At 47.8% G+C, this 6,281-nt stretch overlaps 1 long non-coding RNA gene across 1 annotated transcript; it reads right to left on the reverse strand.

The window, feature by feature from the left end:
- Positions 1-4,447: 4,447 nt before the first annotated feature.
- Positions 4,448-6,024, reverse strand: LOC115252984 (uncharacterized). The gene is made up of 3 exons (XR_003891280.1): positions 5,563-6,024; positions 5,048-5,179; positions 4,448-4,823 (listed from the first exon to the last, which is right to left on the reverse strand). It is a non-coding gene; the product is annotated as an uncharacterized lncRNA (long non-coding RNA).
- Between the last annotated feature and the right edge of the window lie 257 nt (positions 6,025-6,281).

Consider the following 6,281-nt stretch of genomic DNA (forward strand, 5'->3'; position numbering starts at 1 on the left):
GCTTTTAGCACAATGCTAACAGAACATCAGAAAGCAGCAGCAGTGATTTAAATACAGCACAATATGGCCCGATTTTATATTTTGAAGAAAGGGAAGTATAAAGTAGATCACACTTTGTGCCATATTTTAGTTCCTATTATTGTAAACAGTGATGGATAGTAAATGAATTAGTCCATTCCCACCCCCATTATACATCCTGCCCCCTTTGCCCTCCCATAAGCTCCTCAGGACCTCCACTTCCTTCCAGGGTGAGAGACCAGGCCCTGGCCTTTTCACCAGATGGCTCCTGTCAGATCATTAGACCCAGTTAGACAGAACATCTAAACCGCCATCAGCTGCACGTTGGAGACGTGGAAGATGCAAAGAGGGAAAATACCTGCTGCTAAATTTAGCATTCTTTTACAGCCCGTTGAGTGTGACTGACGTCTTCCCTGAATCTCTTGTGTGTCGTTGCACCGCCGTGTTTCATACTGTGCGAAAAGAGACGTTCGTTCATTCTGGGTCCGGACTTTGGGATGGGATGTTTCCATTACATATGCAGCATCTCTGTTTCCTGCCTCTCTGCTGTCACAATCACATGCTTATACAGTCTCACAGCAGTTTAAATACTGTAGTAGTGGCTTGCCTGTGTCTGCATGAACATAGATGCAAGCTTGTTTTAGATGGACTTAGCTTGTGTGTGGACGTGCACGTGTGTTATAAAAAGGGAAAAGGAACAGCGGATGTACGATGAGGTCTCCCTGTTGCAGACACCTCGGTAACAATCAGCGCGGGCCTCCGAGTTTCCTGTTTGACTTTTTATTGGCTGCGGAGTCATCACCGCGGCGACACAGACAGGAAGTGGCACACTGTGACATGATAGACAAATGGACAGGAAGATTAAAAACACGAGCAGAGAATGTGCGGATACACTCCCTAATCTATTTCAGGCTTTGAAAATACACACACAGACACATGAACACAGGCGCAGTGAGGATGCTTCACTTCCTGGCCTTTGCCTCCAGTGAGTCAGACATTTTTACTCTCGCTGTGCTCTGTTTTGAATACTTTATCCTCCCTTTCACAAGTCAGGCGACATCGAGTCTGTCTCATGTTATTCTGTGTACATTTGGGTCAAATTCTCTCAATGCCGGGCGGTTCTGTGTAGCATGCATTCATCCGCCATTATGCTGTCAATAGCGGCACTGTGCCGTCCCTCACTTTGGTGCCCATCCGTTGGGACACGCTGTGCCACTGACCTGACATAGCTTGTGCCATCTGACCTACGCGTCCTCCAGTGGAAACAAAGGCCAGCCGAGTCCAAACTGAACCCGAGGATGATATGGTGCTGCCACATGAAGCTCTGTCAGGTCGATTTTTGTCAGATTTGTCAGAATCAGATGTCGGATACACGGCTTCAAAAACAAAATAATGAACTTCCGATAAAACGCGAGCCCACAAATGTGACTGCTTAATAACTGTCTCAGAGTCATTTTTAATCATAAAAGTGTTGCTACAAACATGAATCAATGGCTAAAAAGAAGATGTATTTGATTTTTTGATCTGATAATGAAACATTGAATATCTCAAAAGATTAAGTAAGTTGCGTTTATTGTCCATCCTGTAATGCTGCCAGGTCTATAATTATTCAGACATTGATCGACAACCGTAAAAGATTTAACATCGCCGCCAAACAACTGTCAGAAATGTCGAATTTGGGGTTTCATTTAAAGGATTTTGTGAAAATATGTCATTTAACGTCCAAGAATCAACATCATTTCATGCAGCGTCGCTACAGCTCAAAGGTATCAAAAGAAAATAACAGAAATAGGCCTAATTTCTTTGTTTAAAACTGGGAATTATAACAATGCTTGAGTGGTCGCGGTGACGTTTTGCAGAGGCACGTCTGCCCCACCTTTTCTCTGCTGACTTCCCAACTCGCAGCCCTTTCCCCAGCGGAGCTCCCAGTAATCAGCGTTCCTTTGATGGGGAGGCAATGCAAGGCAGAGGCACAAGGGATTATGGCTGAAACAGCCGGAGCTTTGGTTACAGCCTCTCCACTTTCTAAGCCTGCACAATGGCAATCTGGGAATTTTCCACAGAATTATAGCAAGATGCTGAGGAACATGGACGGCACACGTAATGACAGAAACCTACACATTGTGCCTTTGTGACGTTTAAGGTGAAAGGAAAAGCATGCACCAGACCCCCGCATGCATCAGGAAACACACAGCAACACGCACTGATCATCTCAACGTGCTTTTAGAGCCGAGTTATAGAGACGTGGACGGACATTCTGGAACGTCTGAAGCTCAACTAAGAGTCAAGAAGTCTGTTTCTGGTTTTTGGTGTCACTCTGGGTAACAACACACAGAAGCATGGCGCATAAACAAACACAATAAGTACTGCCGGGGTAAAAAAAAAAAAAAGATACATCATGCCCAGACAGCGCAAAATACAAGTGTGTTATTACACACATGCCAAAACAATGTGCAGACAGTGCACGGAAGCAAACAAATGTGATTGATTTCTGTCACTGTGGAGTCGAGGGGCTGGAAAAATGTGGGCTTGAGGTCTCTTTGACAGCCCTTTTTTTTGAAGAGAACAGGTTCTGAGAGCAGGAAAGAGAGCCCCGATTGTCATTAATTGCCCCGACTGTGCTGGCTCTTGTGTCAGCTGACAATAGACACATCTTTATTTCATTTCCTGTTTGTTGTGCTACCTCCTTTCTGTGATAAAAAACAATAAAGCATCCTTTTACTATCACCAAAGCCCCTATTAAGAGAGGCTCCCACCAGAGTTACTGTATAATAGGACAGCTTATTGCATATTCATTTTAATTGCCCAGAAGAGTTCATGTCTCATATTACTGCAGCGGTGTGTGCTGGGTAATTCATTATTACATCATGACCTTCTTTCGGGGCCTCATTAGCCTCCTTGTTATCTCATTAGCAAACTGAGCGGGCCTCGTTAGCACCTCCGCCAGGTCAGTGCCGGTAAACACGGCTCGTTCCTCTTTATTAAATGCGTCAGGTTGATTTCGAAGAGTGCATGAGAAGTACTCATCTGGAAAACAACTTGGCCACAGCCAAAGACATCTTTTAGTGTGTGTAGCATGTGAGCCGCAGCTTAAAAAGAAAAACCCGCAACCATAAACTCTGACCACAAGCCAGCCCACGTTGCTATTTAGATAGTCGACAGGATCACTGAGGTTAATAGATGGCAGCTTTGTCTTCTGTGTTGGCAACAACAAACAAAAATAAATGCAGAATTGCAGGAAGTGAGGTTTTCCTTTCAAATGGATGAAGAGTAAGAAGCCCAACACGCCCCAGCATCTCCGCGCTTCCTTCTGCGGAGCTTGTTTGAATTACCTCTTTGTGTTCGAGCTCTGCACATTTTTGGACTGGGACAGCCTGGAGGAAAGCGGGGGGTGAGGGTGGAAGGTGTCCTGTGGGTTAATTTGGACCCCATTTTGTTGGTGGTCATGGGGAAATCTGTGGATCGCCCGGAGGGTCGTGTCGTTTTTGGGTGGAGGATTTGCGGTGGAGGGGCTGAATTTTCTTTTTGTAGAGGGGACACAAATGCACAGAGGAAACACTGGTAACACTTAAGGAAAACCAAATAAACAATTTGGGTCCAAATGATTCGCAGGTGTGGTCAGGCAGGGACCGCCATCTGCGCCACGGCCTCACAGTGGCACCCCTCCCACCGCAGTGGTGGCACGGTCCTCAGTGGGAGCACAATTATGTAATGCCTTCAGCTGTTGGTCAAGCCCGACCACAGGAGGAGGATGAGCGCTCTTGGCTCAGTGTCGGTGCTCCTAAGTTGTGATAAGGACTCGTTTTTAAAAAAAACAAAAACTGCACATGTGCACATATGTGACATTCCTGGGGTCTCTTTAGCGTTATTGTATTCCTCACAACTGCAGGCTCTTCTCCACAACTGGTTCCTGGCTGATGTACATTTCCCCCTTCTGTACAGCTGCGGAAGTAAAAATGCCCCTCCAGAGGTGACGCAGCGGTCGTCTTCATGCGCTTGAGGCGAAGACTTAAAGGGTGATGTCACTGGTGATTGAATTTGGATTCGATGCATCACATGGTTTCCTTCTGTCTTCTGGGGGGTTGCAAGTGAGATGAAATTGTTACGATATTGCATAAATGCTGCCGTAATGCACATATTAATTGTATCCCTTAAATATGGTCGGCAGAGAAAAAAGTCAGTTGAATAGTTTCTTTGCATTAATGAGGAATGATGTAGTGCCGACTGGCTGCAGTGGCTGTGTCCCCCCCCCCCCCCCCCCAACCCCCCCCACACACACACACACACACATCCTTTGGGCTGTGCGTGATCCCAAACCATTTTTATTTCCAGGCGTAAAAAGGGGCCAAAGTGTCACACACCTTCCAAATGATTCTCGACCCAAAGTTAAACTGTATCAGCATCTTTAACGTGCGCTCACTTGTGCACGGAGACGCCGGACGCTCACGACCCACTCCGTCCTTCCTTCATTGATGGTCGCGGCGGTAAAAAATGTAATTTGATTAGCCGGATAAACATCAGCTCAAAAGCATTACTGCAGTGTGGTAAAGGGGTGACCTCACTGATAATGCACACACACACACACACACACACACATATGCCCGTGCACGGACACACACTTAGCAAGCACTAAAACTGAGCCCGGCATGGGCAGCTGCCAAGGCCAATCAAAGCCCTCTGTACATCCTGTGTGCAGCTGTCTTGCCCAATCATGGCCACACGTGTGTCATCTGCCGCTCAGTTGGAAGGGCGGTTGAGAATAGAAACCCAAAAGGCATCCCTCTCTGTGGTTGCATGTGTCGACCCTTCAAGGGAAGAATTGCATTTATTGAACCTGAAAGATCTTTTGTGCAGGAAAGATGTGGGCAATAAATTCACTCCATTTGATCTAAAAACAGCTTTCCGAGCAACGTGCACGCTTCTCCTCTTTTGTTATCCCCTTAATCACAGGTTGGATTAGTTACCTTCTCGGCGGACTCCCACTATTTTAACCGCCATTACATTTCCTAATAACCCTTCAGAATTTTACCGTGGCGCACAAACTCTGGGTAGCCCACGGTAACCCGAGGAGACCTCCATGCAGGTCAGTTCCTGTGCCCCCGGGCGCCGTGGGGCTCGTGATGAGCCAAAGGTCGCCGGGCTTTGGGGGATGGGGAGCGATCTGAAACGATGGGAACAGAGATTTTGAGGAAAAAAAAGATGGATGCTTGCCCCCTCCGACTTGCACACACAACTCTGAATTATCTAAGGATAACTAACTGAGGTGCAAGTGTTCTCCACAGGGGGGTCGGACAGAGAGAAGCCCTGTTTCCTTGGCTCCAGAGCACAAAGTGTGTCTGTGGTGAGGTCAGCTGGTGACAGCTGAAGGCTCCCAATCTGTGCACCTCAGCCAGCCACTGTTTCACATACTTACTGAAAAGGCTGATTCATGCATTCATCCTGGTAGCAAAATGATTCACAGCTCGCACACACACTGGGACACACACGCGCTACACAAACACATTTGGACCTCTAACAGGGGCTGAGAGGTCTTTACACAATCACCTTTTCTTCTTTGTCGGAAGGCAGGAAAAACAGTGGTGCGACACGCCGGCTTCTCTACCCATGTGGAAAGACTCATGGGAGATTATCGCAGCGCAGCCTTTGCCGCGGCTGAACAAGGCTCCAGCTGTTGAACAGGAAGTCGGCTCCAGCACGGCCCTGCGCCGCCAGTAGTCCTCCTCGCTGCCTGAACGCCAGTGGTTTGGAGCAGGAAAGTCCAAACTGACACTGAGACAACAAAGTCTTCAGAAAGCCGCCAGTGTGTCGAGATGTGTAAATATATACCGCCAGAGAGACGGAGGCCAATTAGTGAAAATGGAAAATATGTAGGAAAGGATGTGCTCTTAATTGATGAAGAGCTTTTCGCGTGCCTAATAAATCCTGCGGGTTTCCATAAAGCTGCCGCGGAGTAAGGTTATGACGCAGCAGTGTGAACTGTAGTGCCTTTGCCTGAGCAGCCCTCTGATGGAGTAACCGCACAGAAATGTTGTAAACAATCTCTCGGATGACATTTACCACCGAGCTGGTGCTACGCGGTCTCAACACAGCTGAGCCACACGGCTGCTTTTGACGTCCGGAGCTTTGAAGCGGCTTTGCGTCCACGCCTACGCAGCTACGGGGCCGAGGAAACGGGCGAAAAAATTCGAAGGGGGGGGGGGGGGGGGGGGGGGGGGGGGGGGGGGGGGGGGGAGGACAGAGACGCATAGAGAAAACACAACTTT

The sequence above is a fragment of the Takifugu rubripes genome, chromosome 16 (assembly GCF_901000725.2).
Source record: "Takifugu rubripes chromosome 16, fTakRub1.2, whole genome shotgun sequence".
NCBI classification, from domain to species: domain Eukaryota; kingdom Metazoa; phylum Chordata; class Actinopteri; order Tetraodontiformes; family Tetraodontidae; genus Takifugu; species Takifugu rubripes.